This window comes from Petromyzon marinus, unplaced genomic scaffold (assembly GCF_048934315.1).
Source record: "Petromyzon marinus isolate PM22_M1 ecotype Great Lakes invasive population unplaced genomic scaffold, UKy_Petmar_22M1.pri1.0 PM_G_Scaffold_24, whole genome shotgun sequence".
Lineage (NCBI taxonomy): Eukaryota > Metazoa > Chordata > Hyperoartia > Petromyzontiformes > Petromyzontidae > Petromyzon > Petromyzon marinus.
The window spans coordinates 1,239,119-1,260,324 of NW_027422806.1; the positions used below are offsets into that span (position 1 = coordinate 1,239,119).

Consider the following 21,206-nt stretch of genomic DNA (forward strand, 5'->3'; position numbering starts at 1 on the left):
ACCGGAGGCGAGGAATGGTGGTCGTGGTTACTTATGCCCCCACCGAAGATGAACATCCGTGGAGGGATGCAGGCAAAGCCGATGAGTCAGATGCCTTCTATGACCTCCTGTCACAGGTGCTGGCTAAAGTGGCCCCTCGGGATAGAGTCATCATGTTGGGTGACTTCAATGCCTGAGTTGGTCATGATACTGGCACCTGGTCTGGAGTGATTGGAGGGCATGGGCCAGATCAGCTCAATAACAACGGTAGGAGGCTGCTAGATTTTTGTGCAGCCCATGGGCTTGTAATTACCAACACGCTGTTCCGGCATCGGCGCATCCACACAACATCATGGATGCATGCCGGGTCCAAGCAAGAACATCTGCTGGACTACATAGTGACGGACCAGCGAATGCGAGCCCATGTCCTTGACACCAGGACCTACCGTGGAGCTGATCTGCCCTCTGACCATCGACTAGTCATCTGTAAGATGCGCCTGCCATTCTTCCACTCCGGTGGTGGGTGTACACCCAGGACCCCATTCCAACCTAAAGTGGCCTGGTCTCAGTTATCTGATGAAAGTTGCAAGCGAGAATTTCATCATCGCTTGCGGCTGGGATTGGTATCGTCCCCGACTCCTCCTGATGTCGAGGGTAAATGGGCGAGGTTTAGGACTGTGACTCATGCAGCTGCAATGGCTGCTTTGGGTACGTGGTCCAGACCTCCCCAGACACCCTGGATGACAGAGGAGTTGTTCACGATGGTTGAGAAAAAGCGACAGGCCCACTGTCATCGGCTACAGAATCTCACGTCAGAGAATGAGGAGGCTTACCGCAGCCTTCGCTCGGAGGTTCGGAGAGCCGTGAGGCGCTGCAAGGATGGGTGGTGGTCGCGGGTTGCTGAGGAGATGGAGTCTGCCTCAGTGGCCCGTGATCACAAATCTCTATTTAACTCCATCAAAAAAGTAACCTGCAGCGCCACACCTATTACCATCATTAGGGGAAAAAACGGTGATCCAATTTCTGACCCGCGGGAACAGGTTCGCAGATTTGCTGAGCATTTCTGTGAGGTCCTGGGGGAGGGAAAATCCCTCAGCCAGGAAAACATCGTGGCACAAAGTGAGGATGACCCTGCTGAGGCTGCGGTGCCTCAAATATTGGATGAAGTTACCCCCTGTGAGTGGCTGGCTGAGGTGCCATCTGCTGAGGAAATATTGAAGGCGATCCGGAGTCTGAGACCAGGAAAGGCAGTGGGCAGAGATGATCTCCCAAGCGAAATGCTGAGGGAGGGTGGCGTTTGTGCACAGACTGCCCTATATGACATCATAACAACAGTCTGGACCACTGGACGGGTTCCGCAGGATTGGAAGGATGCCCTGGTGGTCCCCCTTTTTAAGAAGGGGGACCGCACAGACTGTAACAACTACAGGGGCATCTCACTCCTCAGTGTGCCGGGAAAGGTCCTGGCAAGGATTATTCAGCATCGCCTTGCCAGGCACGCTGAGGAGAGGCTTGCGGAGCCCCAATGTGGTTTCAGGAAAGGGCGGTCCTGCACAGATGCCATATTTTCTGTCCGTCTGCTACAGCAGAGGTGTAGGGAATTCCAAAAAGACCTACATCTCTGCTTTATTGACCTGGTCAAGGCCTATGATACCATCAGTAGGCCTGGGCTCTGGGTCGTTCTTCGTGCTTTTGGAGTACCTGACCCTCTGCTCACGATCATTAAGGACCTTCATGATGGTGAGCGGGCCCGGGTAAAACTACGTGGCCGGGAGTCAGAGCCATTCCCTGTACACCTTGGGGTGCGACAGGGATGTCCTCTGGCTCCCACATTATTTAACATCTATTTTGACCACGTAGTTCGTGAAGCCTTCAATAGCTGTACCGGGGGAATCTCCATATGGTACAGATATAATGGGAGGCTAATCGATGCCCGGGTGCGGTCAAGGGATGGCTCCCTATTGCTCAACCACGTTATGTATGCTGATGACTTGGTAATAGCTGCTCAGTCAGAGGAGGAGTTGGAGACGCTGCTGCTGAGACTGGAGCGTGCCACTAAGAGGTGGGGCCTTACCATCAGCCCCACCAAAACTAAGCACCTGCATGGGTATTTTGTACCATCGGATACTCCACCCCCACAACTCCCAATCGGTGATGGGGCAGTTGCGGAGAGAGTGGAGAGTTACCCATACCTGGGCAGTGTGCTTATGACTGGCTCCAGTTTAACAGCAGAGGTCTCACTCCGAATCAGTCGAGCGGCAATATCTTTTCATCGGTTGCGTAACGCTGTGTGGAAGCTACCTGGTCTGTCGCTCCGCACTAAGCTTCAGGTCTTCTCGGCCACGGTCATTCCCTCCCTTCTCTACGCTTGCGAAACGTGGACCCCCCTAATGGAAGATCTTCGCCGGTTAGAAACATTTAGGCTGGCCTGCCTACGATCCATCCTGGGTTTAACCAGACTGGATTGTGTGAGGAGCTCACAAATCCTTGAAAGATCTGGGCAGGGTCCCATCGGTGAGCTCCTCCGGCAGGCAAGGCTGCGATGGCTGGGTCATGTCGCCCGCATGCCCAGCCACCTCATGCCGAAACAGCTTTTGTTTGGCAGGATTGAGGGGGCTAAGCGGGCGCGGCACGGGCTAGAGAAGAGATGGAGTGATGTGGTACAGGAGGACGTGGAGCTGAGTGGACTTGCCGATGACTGGTACCAGCGGTGTCAAGATCGGCCTCTGTGGAGGAGGCTCGTGAAGGATGCTACTGGGCAGTTGGAGGCAGTCGCCCTCCAACAACAACGGAGGGCGGAGGAGCGACGCTCACAACAGCGAGCGGAGCGCCGGGTGGCTAAAGCACAGCAGGTTGGCACAGTAGGGGGCACAGGTGGTGCATCAGCCAGTCATCTCAGTCAGTCGACCCGTGGCACCTGGGTCTGCCCCGTGACCTCCTGCCAGCGGGCGTTCGACACTTCACGTGGCCTCAGGGTGCACATAGCCTGGCACAAGCGTCGTGGTGACGTCACCGCCACTTAGTGGCGAATGGCGGTTGTTGTCTCTGTGTGTAATGTGTGTGTGTCTTTGTGTGTCTCTGTGTGTCTCTGTGTGTGTCTCTGTGTGTCTCTGTGTGTGTTGTATTGCCTCGTTACGCGGTAAATGCTGCGGCACAACAGGAGGGCACTACAGGGATGAGGCTCTCCACTCTTGGTGCCGTGAATTAAAACAGCGCCAGGGTGGAGAATCCCGTCCCTACAGCTCGTAGCTGTGACGGAGCGAGAGTGATCAGCGGACAGCCACCATGGTTGCCAGGTAAGGGGAGACTTCACCCGGAACTCTCCTCCACACGTGTTCCCCTTGAACATTGTCGCAATAAACGTACGATCAGGAATCTTTAAAATATCAGATCTTTGTTGTTCCGCAAGAATATTAACGCTCAAACTCGTATCGAACTCTTCATGAATTCACTTGGTCAAACAGTTCAGGTACTCGGCAAAGCATTTCACCACCCGATATGCAACAGTTAAACAATCTACTCCAAATCAACACCGAAATGTCAAATCATCATCCACCATTGACTTCCACATCGATGGAAGCCATTTGCCATGACGTCCAAGCCATTAAACACCGGAACAACGAACGTGCCATTCAAGTACATCTTGAAACCCATTATCTGAAGTAGTTGGCATTAAACAACAATAACTAAATAATAGAAACACGTTTACAATATTGAGCGAAGTTATAGTCACGGACTCTTTCCAACTTGATCTCAACAGGACCACAAAAGCTCAGATGTGTTGCATAATAATGAATCAATCTGATTGAAATCATCAAACACTTTCCGATTTCAACATCACCTTATAAAAGAATAACATTTTAAATATAAGCGCACAACTTTATCTATCTGTGATGAGAGCTGCATTTTCCGTTGTTTTCATGCAGGGGGCACTGCAAACCTACGCACCCCCTGCATGGACGACGGAGGCGCAGGGACAGACGTTCGATTACATTGGAATCGATCTGCAGACGGCGGTCTTCTCTTACGGCCAGCTCCGTGGCGCCTTATCTCGATCCCGCAATCCCAAACAGGTGAAAGTCCGCATCGAACCGAACCTCCGGCAAGGCCATCTACTTAACGACGAGAGAAAATTCACACGAAATGTCCTTTTCAATGAAGTCTTCCAGATGTAAATTGATACAAACTTTTAATGAAGAAATAAAATCATCTAATTCAAAACACAACACAATTCAAATGTTTCATTTTAAAACTTCAAAACGGAGCATGGGGTACTTGCGTGAATGCGTCCTTCGTGTGCAAATGTTGTGACTTTCCTGGCCTGAAGGCCGTCAATGTGTTGGACCATTATTGGTGCACAGCGTCTCAACAACAGCAGTGGGGTTTGCTTCAACCGATAGGTACGAACATCCAGACGTGAATCAGCAAGGTGCATTTCTAGTCCTAGTTAGACAAAATCTACGTCAACACGTAAGACAAAACTACAATTCGTGTTGTAGAGAATGTACCTCCTCCTATACGTGTAACTTTCAAGTGGTATGCCTTGTAACTGATGAATGATCCGAGTGTGCTACCTATTTCAAAGACAATGAGTTGCTCCAGATGCTTCGTGGAACACAAAAACACCGTTTGACCTGTATCACAAGAACAACGGGTCTCACCTGAGTTCTCTGTACAGGTTACTTCCAAACAGACACACTTTGTCCTTATTCAATGTTTGACCCTTACAGATCAAATGTTACAAGTATGCACAAAATCAGACAAGTATTCATTCTAAATTATTGACAGGCATATTAACAAAATTGGATTACTGCAGTGAAATATACTGCATCACGTTACATCGTATTAACAAGAAGCTTTTAAAAAAATGCAGTCTGCTTCACAGTGTATGTAAAACATACTATTGTGTCATTCAAAACGAGTTTGGCCATTGCATGCTGGCGTCTGAGTGAAAATGTAGCAAATTCTAAACATTACCTACAAACTACACAACTGAGATGACACATCAATCATCGCCCCCTACTGACAGGCTCTTGTCCACATGCAGGCCGGTGCAGGGCCACAACCTTGTACCACACAGGGGCAGCTGCTACTTGGGGATGCTCTTTGAGTGTTTCAGACGAGGTACGACACGAAACTCCGAGTTGCTGAGGGGATTAAGCAAGCACCATGTAAAAGCAATTATTATGATTACATAGTGAATGCTTGGGAGCTTATTGGCTCTTGCTCCTGGTTAGAGATTTACCCAACCCACGGGCCCACAAAGTGTTCAACTTCACATTCTTGTCATTAAAGGCCTGTGACAAAGGTGCATCTATTGGGGCAACATCGTCTCTGGCTTACACATCTACCGGGTCTCCACTTGACTTTGTATTGTCTAGGAGCAAGTCCACCCACACCTCCACCTCCACAAACTGCTGGGAGTTGCCTCACTCTGACTCACAGTCAGAATTCTCCTCCAGCTTTACGATGTGAAGGTCCCATTTTGGAGTTGAATCTTCATCTTCACATTTTACCTTCACTTCGTTGCTCATCGCTTCTTCACATTTCACCGTCACCTCTTCATATTTCACCTTGATACCTTTAAAAGTGTCCAAGCTGGGATTTTCGTCCGGTTCTTGTTTCATGAGGGATGGGCTCATTGCGGAACTTTGACTTTCACAAGCTGATTTCAGACTCCGACTCCGCTCCTTGTGGATCTTCTGATGCTTTTGTGTTCTCTGGTGTCTTCGAAGAGTTGATGAATCTGCAAACGGCTTCCTGCACAGAGTACACTTGAAGGGTTTCTCTCCTGTGTGTGTTCTCTGGTGTTTTACAAGATCAGATGAATGTGCAAATGTCTTCCCACACACACTGCACCTGAAGGGTTTCTCTCCCGTGTGTGTTCTCTGGTGTACTTCAAGATTTGATGAACGTGCAAACGCCTGCCCGCACAGAGTGCACCTGAAGGGTTTCTCTCCCGTGTGTGTTCTCTGGTGTACTTGAAGATTTGATGAATGTGCAAACGCCTTCCCGCACAGAGTGCACCTGAAGGGTTTCTCTCCCGTGTGTGTTCTCTGGTGTGTTACAAGATGACATGAATCTGAAAACGCCTTCGCACACACACTGCACTTGAAAGGTTTCTCTCCTGTGTGTGTTCTCAGGTGTTTTTTAAGAGCAGATGACCGTGAAAATGCCTTCCCACACACACTGCACTTGAAGGGTTTCTCTCCCGTGTGTGTTCTCTGGTGTATTAAAAGATAACATGAATCTGAAAACGCCTTCCTGCACAGAGTACACTTGAAGGGTTTCTCTCCCGTGTGTGTTCTCTGGTGTTTTTTAAGAGCGGATGACCGTGAAAATGCCTTCCCACAAACACTGCACTTGAAGGGTTTCTCTCCCGTGTGTGTTCTCTGGTGTTTTTTAAGAGCGGATGACCGTGAAAATGCCTTCCCACACACACTGCACTTGAAGGGTTTCTCTCCCGTGTGTGTTCTCTGGTGTGTTACAAGATGACATGAATCTGAAAACGCCTTCCCGCACAGAGTAAACTTGAAGGGTTTCTCTCCCGTGTGTGTTCTCTGGTGTTTTTTAAGAGCAGATGACCGTGAAAATGCCTTCCCACAAACACTGCACTTGAAAGGTTTCTCTCCCGTGTGTGTTCTCTGGTGAATTACAAGATAACATGAATCTGAAAACGCCTTGCCGCACAGAGTACACTTGAAGGGTTTCTCTCCTGTGTGTGTTCTCTGGTGTTTTTTAAGAACAGATGACCATGAAAATGCCTTGTCACACACAGTACACTTGAAGGGTTTCTCTCCTGTGCGAGTTCTCTGGTGCTGTGTTAAGATTCCAGTCCGGTGCGTGCTGTATGCACGCTGGTCGCATTGTTCACTTGTCGTACCGAGCTGCTGCCTTTGCTCCATGAAACCAATTCTGCAGAGGAAGCGTCAGAGGAAGCGTCAGCTGCAGACAGAAAATAAGATTATCCACGCCATTTACAAGTCAGTTTCGAGGCACAGAGGAATGCATATATACACAGTGACTTACACATCTATACTTATTACTATATTCATGATGCAGTGAAAACGTTTTCCAAATTCATCACGAGAGGGCAAATGTCATAAATATGCCTGGAAGCCCTCATATCTTCAAAATGAATGTTAACCCAAAACTCCGAGCACACAATTTGGGCTGTCTGACTACAAAAGGAATATTTATGAAAGCTAAATTCGGCTGACATAGCAAAGGGTGTTGAAAACAATACCATTTCTGTTATGCAGAAATGCATTAATCAACGTTCAATTGCAACTCAGGTGTGAATCCAAGCTCATATGTCCTTGAATGCTGGGGATGAACAGTTCCGACTTCAGCTGCATGTGTGTGCTGTGTTCACATCCTGTTTCCATTCTTAGTAAGAGTTCCAGAGGAAAACAAAAATCAACTATTGTTTTGATATAACCTCCGTGTTCAACAGAGTTAATAGACTTTACTTCAAACACAAACTTGACACTGTCACACACTGCCATGAGTAAACAGGTGGCAGTGTGACCAGAACCATGCCTGGCCACCTTCATCAGCTCAGCATTAATTCTTCCTCACTCCACCAATGAATCGAGGATCATCAACATAGCCGAGGCTATCCGTGTCTCTGTCTCTCTCTCCCCGTGGTGAAGGTGTTCCCCTCCACACATTCAGAGTCAACAGCGGCACGCGCTTAGCGTCTTTGACCGATAGATACATTGACACACGTATTGTTGGTTCTTTCAGTAAAGTCACGTAGATAGAAAATAAAAATAACAGATTAAATTTAATAAGATAAAGACCACTTGTGTTGCGATCAAAACCTCGTGGGTTTTTTATTTATTTTCAATTATTCATTTAATTTTATTCTTATTTTATTTTCTATCTACGTGACTTTACCGAAAGAACCAAGAATATTAATTCCTGCAGTCACCAAAGTTTTAAGTCAAAACATTCACACACGTTGACAAAGCCTCACCTTGTGTTGTTGTGGGCAGGTCGCTTCTGATAACAAGAGCGGTATAGCAGCTCAAGCGGGCTTGGCCTGGTAACAAAAGAACGAAAATAAAAACTGCGTGAATATTTACAATAAAACAAAGTTACAAAGTGGCGAGCCGGGTGAAGACAAATTAAACTTAAGCGAGATAAAGCAAACGCAATCAGGCGAGGGCAGGAGGCAAGGCCCCGCGTGGCTAGGCCCCGCGTTGTAAAGTTCCAACCTGGACATCGATTCCCATGCTCGCTGCTACTCAACTGACATCCCTACGAGAGAGAGGCTCTACCTTGGTAAACAACAACAACAACCACCACAACCATGAGAATTTCTCACCTCGGATTTCAGTGCAAGCGTGGATCGGCAGCCTCCTGACGTCACGCGGGTAAGCTGGTAACATGACGTCACTTCCGGGTTAAGAGACGCGCCCCTCCCACAATGAGCGGCTGTAACTGAATAAATTATGTTAATGAGTCCGGCCCATATGTCGAGGGATGGGGCGTGGCTGCTGAACCCGTCGCAATAAACTCTCGACGGTTTCAACGAATACATTATGTTAATGTACCGCCAGTCACTGGGCGTAGCTTTGCCCAAATAAGGATTGGCACTGGATTGATATCGGCAGTGACCCAAGCGGAGGTGACGTCACGCTCAAGGGCGCGGTGGACGGGGGTTTGGTGACATGACGTCACTAGCGGGGTACACCTCCCGCTGGCACTTCATGAGGTCATGGGGATGGAGTTTAAGTTGATTCAGATTCATTTTCCATTGCCCCCTCCCTTGAGTGCGTGAACTCAGCAACAACAACGTGGACATTATTGTGTATACGTACACACTGTGTACACTTTGAGGCCACGTGAAGCATCAAAGGCTCGCTGGAAGGAGGAAGTCGCGTGACAGACTCAGCAGGTGCAATGGGTTAACCGACGGATGGCTATCGATTAGAAATCACATATCCCCGAGTCTCACCTGTGAGTGGCACCGCCTCACGCTGTTGTGGATTCCCACGTGGCTCGGAGCCTCAAAAGCTCCGTGACTCCTGGGTGGTGATACAAAGACAAAGATCCCCCGTGTAGCCTTAACAGACTGTTGGGGCAAGTGTTGTTAGCAAGTAGCAGCACCACCTATGAAGGCCGGAACGGTACACGAGGGGGTGGGTGGCCAGCACCACGCCCGACCGCCTTTGTCTCCCTAGTGGCAATGTTTACACACCGCACCAGGTACTCATTTGAGGCTGAGTCGACCTAGGGGAGGCCCGGGACCGGTTCAGATAATCGTCACTGGTGTTGGCCGTGAGACAGACACACACACAGACACACACAGACACACACACACATACACACATACACACAGACACACACAGACACACACACACATACACACATACACACAGACACACACAGACACACACACATACACACACAGCAACAACAACAACAACCGCCATTCGCCACTAAGTGGCGGTGACGTCACCACGACGCTTGTGCCAGGCTATGTGCACCGTGAGGCCACGTGAAGTGTCGAACGCCCGCTGGCAGGAGGTCACTGGGCAGACCCAGGTGCCACGGGTCGACTGACTGAGATGACTGGCTGATGCACCACCTGTGCCCCTACTGTGCCAACCTGCTGTGCTTTAGCCACCCGGCGCTCCGCTCTTTGTTCTGAGCGTCGCTCCTCCGCCCTCCGTTGTTGTTGGAGGGCGACTGCCTCCAACTGCCCAGTAGCATCCTTCACGAGCCTCCTCCACAGAGGCCGATCTTGACACCGCTGGTACCAGTCATCGGCAAGTCCACTCAGCTCCACGTCCTCCTGTACCACATCACTCTATCTCTTCTCTAGCCCGTGCCGCGCCCGCTTAGCCCCCTCAATCCGGCCAAACAAAAGCTGTTTCGGCATGCGGTGGCTGGGCATGCGGGCTACATGACCCAGCCATCGCAGCCTTGCCTGCCGGAGGAGCTCACCGATGGGACCCTGCCCAGATCTTTCAAGGATTTGTGAGCTCCTCACACAATCCAGTCTGGTTAAACCCAGGATGGATCGTAGGCAGGCCAGCCTAAATGTTTCTAACCGGCGAAGATGTTCCACTAGTGGGGTCCACGTTTCACAAGCGTAGAGAAGGGAGGGAATGACCGTGGCCGAGAAGATCTGAAGCTTAGTGCGGAGCGACAGACCAGGTAGCTTCCACACAGCGTTACGCAACCGATGAAAAGATATTGCCGCTCGACTGATTCGGAGTGAGACCTCTGCTATTAAACTGGAGCCAGTCATAAGCACACTGCCCAGGTATGGGAAACTCTCCACTATCTCCACAACTGCCCCATCACCGATTGGGAGTTGTGGGGGTGGAGTGTCCGATGGTACAAAATACCCAGGCAGGTGCTTAGTTTTGGTGGGGCTGATGGTAAGGCCACACCTCTTAGTGGCACGCTCCAGTCTCAGCAGCAGCGTCACCAACTCCTCCTCTGACTGAGCAGCTATTACCAAATCATCAGCATACATAACGTGGTTGAGCAATAGGGAGCCATCCCTTGACCGCACCCGGGCATCGATTAGCCTCCCATTATATCTGTACCATATGGAGATTCCCCCGGTACAGCTATTGAAGGCTTCACGAACTACGTGGTCAAAATAGATGTTAAATAATGTGGGAGCCAGAGGACATCCCTGTCGCACCCCAAGGTGTACAGGGAATGGCTCTGACTCCCGGCCACGCAGTTTTACCCGGGCCCGCTCACCATCATGAAGGTCCTTAATGATCGTGAGCAGAGGGTCAGGTACTCCAAAAGCACGAAGAACGACCCAGAGCCCAGGCCTACTGATGGTATCATAGGCCTTGACCAGGTCAATAAAGCAGAGATGTAGGTCTTGTTGGAATTCCCTACAGCTCTGCTGTAGCAGACGGACAGAAAATATGGCATCTGTGCAGGACCGCCCTTTCCTGAAACCGCATTGGGGCTCCGCAAGCCTCTCCTCAGCGTGCCTGGCAAGGCGATGCTGAATAATCCTTGCCAGGACCTTTCCCGGCACACTGAGGAGTGAGATGGCCCTGTAGTTGTTACAGTCTGTGCGGTCCCCCTTCTTAAAAAGGGGGACCACCAGGGCATCTTCCAATCCTGCGGAACCCGTCCAGTGGTCCAGACTGTTGTTATGATGTCATATAGGGCAGTCTGTGCACAAACGCCACCCTCCCTCAGCATTTCGCTTGGGAGATCATCTCTGCCCGCTGCCTTTCCTGGTCTCAGACTCCGGATCGCCTTCAATATTTCCTCAGCAGATGGCACCTCAGCCAGCCACTCACAGGGGGTGACTTCTTCCAATATTTGAGGCACCGCAGCCTCAGCAGGGTCATCCTCACTTTGTGCCACGATGTTTTCCTGGCTGAGGGATTTTCCCTCCCCCAGGACCTCACAGAAATGCTCAGCAAATCTGCGAACCTGTTCCTGGGGGTCGGAGATTGGATCACCGTTTTTTCCCCTAATGATGGTAATAGGTGTGGCGCTGCAGGTTACTTTTTTGATGGAGTTAAATAGAGATTTGTGATCACGGGCCACTGAGGCAGACTCCATCTCCTCAGCAACCCGCGACCACCACCCATCCTTGCAGCGCCTCACGGCTCTCCGAACCTCCGAGCGAAGGCTGCGGTAAGCCTCCTCATTCTCTGACGTGGGATTCTGTAGCCGATGATAGTGGGCCTGTCGCTTTTTCTCAACCATCCTGAACACCTCCTCTGTCAGCCAGGGTCTCTGGGGAGGTCTGGACCGCGTACCCAAAGCAGCCATTGCAGCTGCATGAGTCACAGTCCTAAACCTCGCCCATTTACCCTCGACATCAGGAGGAGTCGGGGACGATGCCAATCCCAGCCGCAAGCGATGATGAAATTCTCGCTTGCAACTTTCATCAGATAACTGAGACCAGGCCACTTTATGTTGGAATGGGGTCCTGTGTGTACACCCACCACCGGAGTGGAAGAATGGCAGGCGCATCTTACAGATGACTAGTCGATGGTCAGAGGGCAGATCAGCTCCACGGTAGGTCCTGGTGTCAAGGACATGGGCTCGCATTCGCTGGTCCGTCACTATGTAGTCCAGCAGATGTTCTTGCTTGGACCCGGCATGCATCCATGATGTTGTGTGGATGCGCCGATGCCGGAACAGCGTGTTGGTAATTACAAGCCCATGGGCTGCACAAAAATCTAGCAGCCTCCTACCGTTGTTATTGAGCTGATCTGGCCCATGCCCTCCAATCACTCCAGACCAGGTGCCAGTATCATGACCAACTCGGGCATTGAAGTCACCCAACATGATGACTCTATCCCGAGGGGCCACTTTAGCCAGCACCTGTGACAGGATGTCATAGAAGGCATCTGACTCATCGGCTTTGCCTGCATCCCTCCACGGATGTTCATCTTCGGTGGGGGCATAAGTAACCACGACCACCATTCCTTGCCTCCGGTTGATGGGAAGGCGAGCCCAAAGTAGCCTGGGGCTTACAGCTTCCCACACCTCACCGCCACGCTCCCACGCCCCCTTCATTCTTTTGTTCAAAAGAAGAGCCACACCCTGTTGTTTGGCAGTCTGCTGCCCCGAGTAGAGGACTGTCCACCCCTCATGGTGGCAGGAGCCAGAGCCGGTCCACCGGACCTCCTGAATGCCATATAGATCCAGGCGGTACCGGTCCAGCTTCCGACAGAGGAGTGGCAGCCTCTCATCTGCAGTGAGCGTTCGAACATTCCACGTGGCCACCCGTAGTGGCTTTTCATTGTTTCTGGAGTAGCCCCGAGGGTAGGTATTCAATCTCCTGGCTCCGCCAATTGGGGTTTGGCCAGGAGACGTCATAGACGCCTGGCCCCCCGGGGCCTCCGGCACAAGCTTATTAGTTACATATTTCAGTTTAATTCGTGGTTTCGTGGTAATTAATTGAAGGTGGAGGGGTTACCAGCCCCTCGCACCCGTCCAGAGCCCCCGTTTAGCCCCTGTGGTGGACACATATGCCATGAGGGGAGGAGCCAATCAAAATTGGATCTCCCCCCACAGCGCTGTCCACGACAGAGTTGCCCGTCCGGCACACAGAGACACACACACAGACACACACACACAGAGACACACACAGACACACACAGACACACAGAGACACACAGACACACACACAGACACACAGACACACACACACAGAGACTCCGCCCACCTCTGTGATGTTCTCCATGTAGCGCCGCCCCCCACGGTTGGAATCGGCGCTCACGATCAGCTTCAATGGGCTCGACATGGTGCAACCTTAACACACACACAGAGACAGACACATACAGACACACAGAGACACACACACATACACACACACACAGACACACACACACACACAGAGACACACACACACAGACACACACACAGACACACACACACAGACACACACACAGATACACAAACACAGATACACACAGACACACACACAGACACACACACACAACAACCTGTGTCTCTGTGTGTGTGTGTCTGTGTGTGTCTTTGGTGCAACCTTACCCCAAACATACACACAACAACCTCTGTGTGTCTGTGTGTGTGTCTCTCTGTGTGTCTGTGTGTGTGTCTGTGTGTGTGTCTGTGTGTGTGTCTGTGTGTGTGTCTCTGGTGCAACCTCACCCCACACACAACAACCTCTGTGTGTCTGTGTGTGTGTCTCTCTGTGTGTCTGTGTGTTTGTCTGTGTGTGTCTGTGTGTATGTGTCTCTGGTGCAACCTCACCCCACACACACAACCACCTCTGTGTGTCTGTGTGGGTTTGTGTCTCTCTGTGTGTGTCTGTGGTGCAACCTTACCCCACACACACACACAACCTGTGTGTCTGTGTGTGTCTCTGTGTGTGTCTGTGTGTGTGTGTGTCTCTTGTGCAACCTCACCCCACACACACAACCTGTGTCTGTGTGTGTGTCTCTTGTGCAACCTCACCCCACACACACACAGACACACAACCTGTGTGTCTGTGTGTGTGTCTCTGTGTGTCTGTGTGTGTGTCTCTTGTGCAACCTCACCCCACACACACACAGACACACAACCTGTGTGTCTGTGTATGTCTGTGTGTGTGTAGTCGTGCTCTCACTGCGGGCTACTCACAACACTGATGACAAATGTCGCCGTGACTACCACGTTTTTGCCGTCGTAAAATGACAGATTAATAATAAACAAAAATTAGGTTAATAATGAAAAATGACAGATTAATAATACACACAAATTAGGTTAATAATGAAAAATGACAGATTAATGACAGACTCATAATGAACAATGACAGATTAATAATGAAAACCACAGACTAATCATGGAAAATGACAGATTAATAATAAACAGAAAAGCCTTAAAGCCCTAAGCGTGTTGTGGTGGCAGCAGCAGCAGCAGTGACGAGGCACACCACGTGACGTTGCCGGGGCAAGCCAGGGCAAGCCAGGGCAACACACAGCCTCACACTACACACACAGCCTCACACCACACACAGCCTCACACCACACACAGCCTCACACTACACACAGCCTCACACCACACACAGCCTCACAGTACACACACAGCCTCACACTAAACACACACAGCCTCACACTACACACACACAGCCTCACACTACACACACAGCCTCACACCACACACAGCCTCACACTACACACACAGCCTTACACTACACACACAGCCTCACACTACACACAGCCTCACACCACACACAGCCTCACACTACACACACAGCCTCACACCACACCCCCTGTCTCACACTACACAACGTGACGTCACCACGACGCTTGTGCCAGGCTAGGTGCACATTGAGGCAGTCACGTGAAGTGTCGAACGCCCGCTGGCAGGAGGTCACGGGGCAGACCCAGCAGGTGCCACGGGTGACCGAGATGAGTGGCTGATGCACCACCTGTGCCCCCTACTGTGCCAACCTGCTGTGCTTTATCCAGCTGGCGCTCCGCTCGTTGTTGTGAGCGTCGCTCCTCCACCCTTCGTTGTTGTTGGAGGGCGACTGCCTCCAACTACCCAGCAGCAGCAGCGTCCTTCACGAGCCTACTCCTCCACAGAGGTCACACTCCACACACACTCACTACCCCACAAAGCCCCGCCCCTCACAGGCTCCTCCCCCACCCACAGCCCCGCCCACAGCCCCGGTGCGTGACAGATGGAGGCTGCTGTTGTGTTCAGCTTGCAAGAGGAGAATCCCAAGAGCTGTGAAGCCTCTACGGGGAGCGTCTCCACGTCGCCGTGAAGATCTTTTAACAAACTCCCGAGCACAAGAAAGCCCATCCCGATCGAGTCGCTCGCATGTCCTGAAGAGATGTGAGCCATTCTCAAAGGGAACGCCGATCTCATTTACACACCGACCCCCCTGGTTCCATCTGTGGGGGGCTAATGCCCCCCTCCACACTCACCACTAGGTGGGGGGGGGGGCTGATCTCCCCCTCCTCACTCCCCCGCGAGCGGGTGGGGTGTGACGTCAGCACCCCTCCACCACCCCCCCACTCGCCGCTGGCGGCTGCTCAGAGTTAATTATTTATTTATACGAAGCCGTTGTGTCAACAGCCAACGGGCGCTGGACGGCCCTCCCCCACCCACGTGACCCCCCCGCCCCACGCGCGTGGGTGCGGGCAGCCGCAGTAGGGTTGTTTAATGCGCGGGGCGCGCTCGGTAAGCAATTAATTAATTAATCTCTGCGCGCGCTGGGTAAGCAATTAATTAATTAATCTCTGCGCGCTCGCTCGCGGTGAAGGTCAAACGTCCCTCTGTTTAATTATTTATTTATGGGTGCCTATGCTGATTAAACCACCCACACACACACAGCGTGGTACGCCGATCGCTGTCTCACCGCTCTTCACAAAGAGCCCCCATATAGCCTTAACAGACTGTAGGGGCAAGTGCTGTTAGCGAGCAGCACCTATGAAGGCCGTAACCGCTCTTCACACACACACGCACACACGCGTCACAAAGTCAGCAGTCTGCGCTAAGATTTATTTCCCGTGTATGTCTCCCTCCAGCCAGCAGCAGCCCTTCCTCCTCTCTCACCTACCCGTCTCAGAGTGCGTCTACCGCCTAAGCCCGAGCCGACCGAACTGGCCTCCCTTGTCCGTGTCCGCCGCTCACCTCTGCGGCCGCTGCTGCTGCTGCCCGACGGGGCCAAGGGAGATGTTCTCTCTCTCTCTCTCGCCTTGGAGGACTTTGTCTCGTCGATCGCTCTCAGCTCCACCCTGCGGGCGTCCCGAGCGCGGACCCTGAGGACGGCTAGCTTGTCTCCCGCCGCCGCCGCCGCTCCAGAAGGACTCTGCCACAAATTCTCCCTCCTGCACCACCCTTATATATGTCCCAAGCCCCTTAACCCCGCCCCCCACCCCCCCGGGTCATATGACGTCATCCTGTGCATCCAATCGAATCCCCCCCACCCCCTCCCCCGGGTCATGTGACGTCATCCTGCGCATCCAATCGAATCCTCTTTGGGGCCGTTAGGAGCGCTCTGGCCGTTGGGAATGGGGGGAGGGGGTGGTCGCGTCATCCACCCCCCTCCCCATTGTCTCTCTGTGTCTACTTATTATCGGCCCATTGCTTTAACCCTCCCAGCCCGCTGTTTACTCCGACACTGGGTGCTGGATGAAGTTCCCACCACCCCCACGTGTTGTGTATGCTTCATCGCGGCCGGCCTGTAAAGCTCTAAGCTCTATGCCCCCCTTTTTTGTGGGGGGAGGGCGCCACATAATCCTGTCTGGGGGGGCTCGGAAAATTTCCTGGTTCGGGGAAACCGTGGAACGTCCCCGCTAGCGGGGTCCTCGGGTGAAAACCCATCGTACCACGTGATCCCTGCTAGTGGGGTCCTCGGGTGAAAACCCATCGTACCACGTGATCCCTACTAGTGGAGTCCTCGGGTGAAAACCCATCGTACCACGTGATCCCTGCTAGCGGGGTCCTCGGGTGAAAACCCATCGTACCACGTGATCCCTGCTAGCGGGGTCCTCGGGTGAAAACTCATCGTACCACGTGATCCCTGCTAATGGAGTTCTCGGGTGGAAACCCATCATACCACGTGATCCCTCCTCGAGACCCTACGGGGGGCGCATGCGAGTGTTTAGTGGGGGCGTGCGTGCGTTCGTGGGGGGGGGGAGGCCGAGCTGCCCCGCTCCGGTGGCACCACACATCACGTCTTCCAATGCCAAACGAATCTTGTTCAGGGGCCTATAGCTTGGCCCCTGATCTAAGAGAGAATTAGACTGCTACGCGCTGAACTAGATCACGCGGACGAGACACTCTGGAAATCGCACTTAACAATGACGGGGGGGAAATAAAATGTCTACGTCTGATTGGGAACATGTAGATAACGTGTCAGCTGAATGTAAAGATAACCTGATTTCCAAGTTCAACCTCCTTTCCAAGAAGAAGTCAGATCAACACGTTAAAAAGTTTGACGTTGACGAGGTTGTTATTAATCTTGAGTAATAGCCCTATTTGCAACGGTCTGAAGCCGGCTTTGGCTAACGGTTAAACTTTGTAGTCACCACAAACCAGCGGATGATATCGTTGCCCAGGTCCATGTCGCTCTTAAGGGTTTGGGGGCACGTCGCTGCAGACGCGACGAGATCTGAGATCGCTGCAACCCTCAAGAGCGCTAAGATGCCAGTCAGCAATGTCAGTAAGGATGAGAGTTTTGAGTTATCTCAATTGAAAAAGAGAGATGATATCATGATCCTCTCAGCCGATAAGGGCAATGCCACGGTCATCATGGACAAAATCACATAGAACAATAACAATTCAGGAGCTACTTAATGATGGTAGCTACACAAAAAATTTAAAGAGATCCCACCAACAGCCTCGTTACAAAAACGAACAGCATCATCACTGATTCAGCTTCATTAATTGAACAGACCAAACGGTTTTCCTTAAAACCTTCTGCTGCTAGACCACCCAGATTATATGGCTTACCAAAAATCCATAAAGAAGGTACACCACTCCGTCCCATCGTCTCCACCATTGGCTCACCCACCTACGAACTGGCCCGATATCTGAGACCTTGCAGCCATTCACTGGTAAGACCACCTCTTCTGTACTTAACTCAGCTCACCTGTCAAGGCGCTTTGTTTCCTCTCACACAGCTTAAAGGTCGTGATCTGAACGTGGCTCTTTCACTCCAGCGCTGTCCTACCAGACAGTCTCGTCCCTTCACCTGATGAAGGCCGCTTGTGTTGTGGCCGAAACGTCGTGAGAATATTATTGTGTTATTTCATTTGATCAATTTATTATTTTATTCTCATTCTACGCGACTTTACCGAAAGAACCAAAGAAGATCACCTGGTATCTTCAATTAAAGACATCTCACTGTCCCCAGGTGACTTACTCGTCAGTTTCGATGTAGTTTCTTTGTTCACCAAAGTTCCTGTGCCCGATACCCATTGCAATCATTGAGGATTTGGTCCATCGAGGATTGAATGCCGATGTACCGGCCCTGGCGAGACACTGCCTCACCAATACTCACCCGGAATGGAACATTCGACAAACAAGTTGAAGGCACCCCAATGGGTTCTCCCTTATTACCGGTTGTGGCAAATATTTTCATGAAAAATTTTGGAGACGGACGCCATCCAGGCATCCACTCTACGTCCGTCCTTGTGGAAGAGCTACGTGAATGACACGTTTGTCATCTGGCCACTTGGCCGACCGGCTCAAAACTAATTCCTCAACCACATCAATTCCATAAACCCAGCCATCAAATTCACCATGGAGGTAGAAACGGATGGCATGCCACCTTTCTTGTATGCCTTAATCAAAGAGAGACCAGATGGCTCAATGAGCCATTCTGTCTACAGGAGAGTAACCCAGACTGACGCCTACCTAAGACCCGATTCCCACCACCATCCATCCCGGAAGAATTCCCTCGTCACAACGCTACACCACAGAGCTCAGTGCATCTCCGGCCACGAACACCTGACCAGTAACTCAAAACACGTACACCAGGACCTCAAGGCGAATGGATATTCTGACTAGACAATCCGCAAAGCAATCACCCCACCCGTGAGGAAGGAGCCATCTGAGGATCCAATAAAAACCATCACCCTGCCATACATAGCAGGGGTAACCAAAAGGATTTCCAAAATCATGAACAAACACAAGATCCAGGTACGATTTAACACAGTACATAAAATTCGCGATCTGATCCCATCTGTGAAAGACAAGATTCCTGACATGCAATATCCCGGCGTCTACAAACTAAGCTGTGTCTGCAGTTACATTGGGGAAACTAAGCGACGTGTCTCGGACCGTGTTCGTGAGCAGAAGGCAGATTTGAAACACGGTAGGACCAACGCTTCTACCGTGGCTGATGATTATTTTAATACTACGGCTGGCTCACACGAAGTTGATTTCTCTAAGACGATGGCCATCAACAAAGATTCGTTCATATTCTTAGCTCTTTCGGTAAAGTCACGTTGAAGGGAAACAATAAAATAATAAAATATATATAAAACATTGTTGAAGGGAAACAATAAAATAATAAAGCATATATAAAACAATGTTTTATATTTTTATATATTTTATTATTTTATTGTTTCCCTTCAACGTGACTTTACCGAAAGAGCTAAGAATATGAATTACTGCAGTCACGAAAGCTTTAAATCAAAAAAAGATTCGTTCACGAAGCCATCCATGTACACAGCAGACACAATATCAACCTGTGGAGGATGGTGGTTATAAACTCGGCAATCATTGGAAAGATGTAATCAAACCACTTTGGGTCGTGACTTGACTTGTGTTTTCTTATTCTTAGCTCTTTCGGTAAAGTCACGTTGAAGGGAAACAATAAAAATAATAAAATATATAAACTTTTTATTGTTTCCCTTCAACGTGACTTTACCGAAAGAGCTAAGAATATGAATTACTGCAGTCACGAAAGCTTTGAATCAAAATTTGTGTGTTTCTTGTCAATCAACCTCCACCATCAGCAGCGTGCTGTGTGGAGCAGGGTGCAGTGATATCCTGGCAATCCCTTTGCTACTGCGTCGGCATTGCTGCCGCACCCACGCTGCTGACGCGCTTGGGCTACGCCCATCTGCAAACCTTTATATAAACGGTGAGAACCGCGGAGATGGAACGCCCCAGGACTCGGAATGATTCGGTGATGGAACAAAATTGTCGACCATTTTGTTGCGTAGTGTATAGTAGTGTATAGTGTAGTATATAGTAGTGTAGTGTATAGTGTAGTGTATAGTAGTGTATAGTGTAGTGTATAGTAGTGTATAGTAGTGTAGTGTATAGTGTAGTGTATAGTAGTGTATAGTGTAGTGTATAGTATAGTGTAGTATATAGTGTAGTGTATAGTGTAGTGTATAGTGTAGTGTATCATGTAGTGTATAGTGTAGTGTATAGTGTAGTGTATAGTGTAGTGTATAGTAGTGTATAGTGTAGTGTATAGTGTAGTGTACAGTGTATTGTATAGTGTAGAGTATAGTGTAGTGTATAGTGTAGTGTATAGTGTAATGTATAGTGTAGTGTATAGTGTAGTGTATAGTATAGTGTAGTATATAGTGTAGTGTATAGTAGTATATAGTGTAGTATATAGTGTAATGCATAGTGTAGTGTAGTACACTAGTACAGCACACTGGTGGGTTAGCGAGCACTCTGGATACCGTGACATTTCGCCAGCAATCACAACAACCAGCTTCGTCAGGCGACAGCCACATTTGTGCATTTATTCATTCACACAATCTAACCCGGATGATATCGGCTCGCCGAAAACCAACAGCGTCAAACTACGAAAGTGCTGCGGCATCGTGGGAGCGGCCGATGAAACTGGCCGGGTTCGGGGAGAAATAAAAAAACCGAGACGCTGACGTGGCGCACGAAGGCTCACGACGTTGTACGCGCCATCGTGACGCCGCCTGTCGCCCCGGTAAAACAATAATATAAACACGCGGAACTCCCTCTCGGTGCCGGACGTCGTGACGGACCGTGCCGATGTCGCCGCTCGTCGACCCCCGGCCACGCGAGGGCGAATTTAAATTCTCCCCCCACCCCCTTCTCCCTGGCTCCCTGGCACGACGCCTGGTCGCCTCCCGTCCAGCGGCACAACGCCGGGGGAAAGCGCTGGGAGGTGAGAGACCGTCGCGAAGACTAAAATAAAATAACAAAAAACTGCGTCCGGTAACGGAGAGCTCTTTTGTAAAACAAAATTCCCACCCCCACCCCACCCAAAAAAAAGTGAAAAGCCAAACTCGGGGCACCGATTGTAA

At 50.5% G+C, this 21,206-nt stretch overlaps 1 long non-coding RNA gene across 1 annotated transcript; it reads right to left on the minus strand.

Annotated features, from left to right (window-relative positions):
* Positions 1–8,900: 8,900 nt before the first annotated feature.
* LOC142913300 (uncharacterized) lies at positions 8,901–14,195 on the minus strand. Its single transcript, XR_012934607.1, has 3 exons — positions 14,080–14,195; positions 13,160–13,245; positions 8,901–9,014 (listed from the first exon to the last, which is right to left on the minus strand). It is a non-coding gene; the product is annotated as an uncharacterized LOC142913300 (long non-coding RNA).
* Between the last annotated feature and the right edge of the window lie 7,011 nt (positions 14,196–21,206).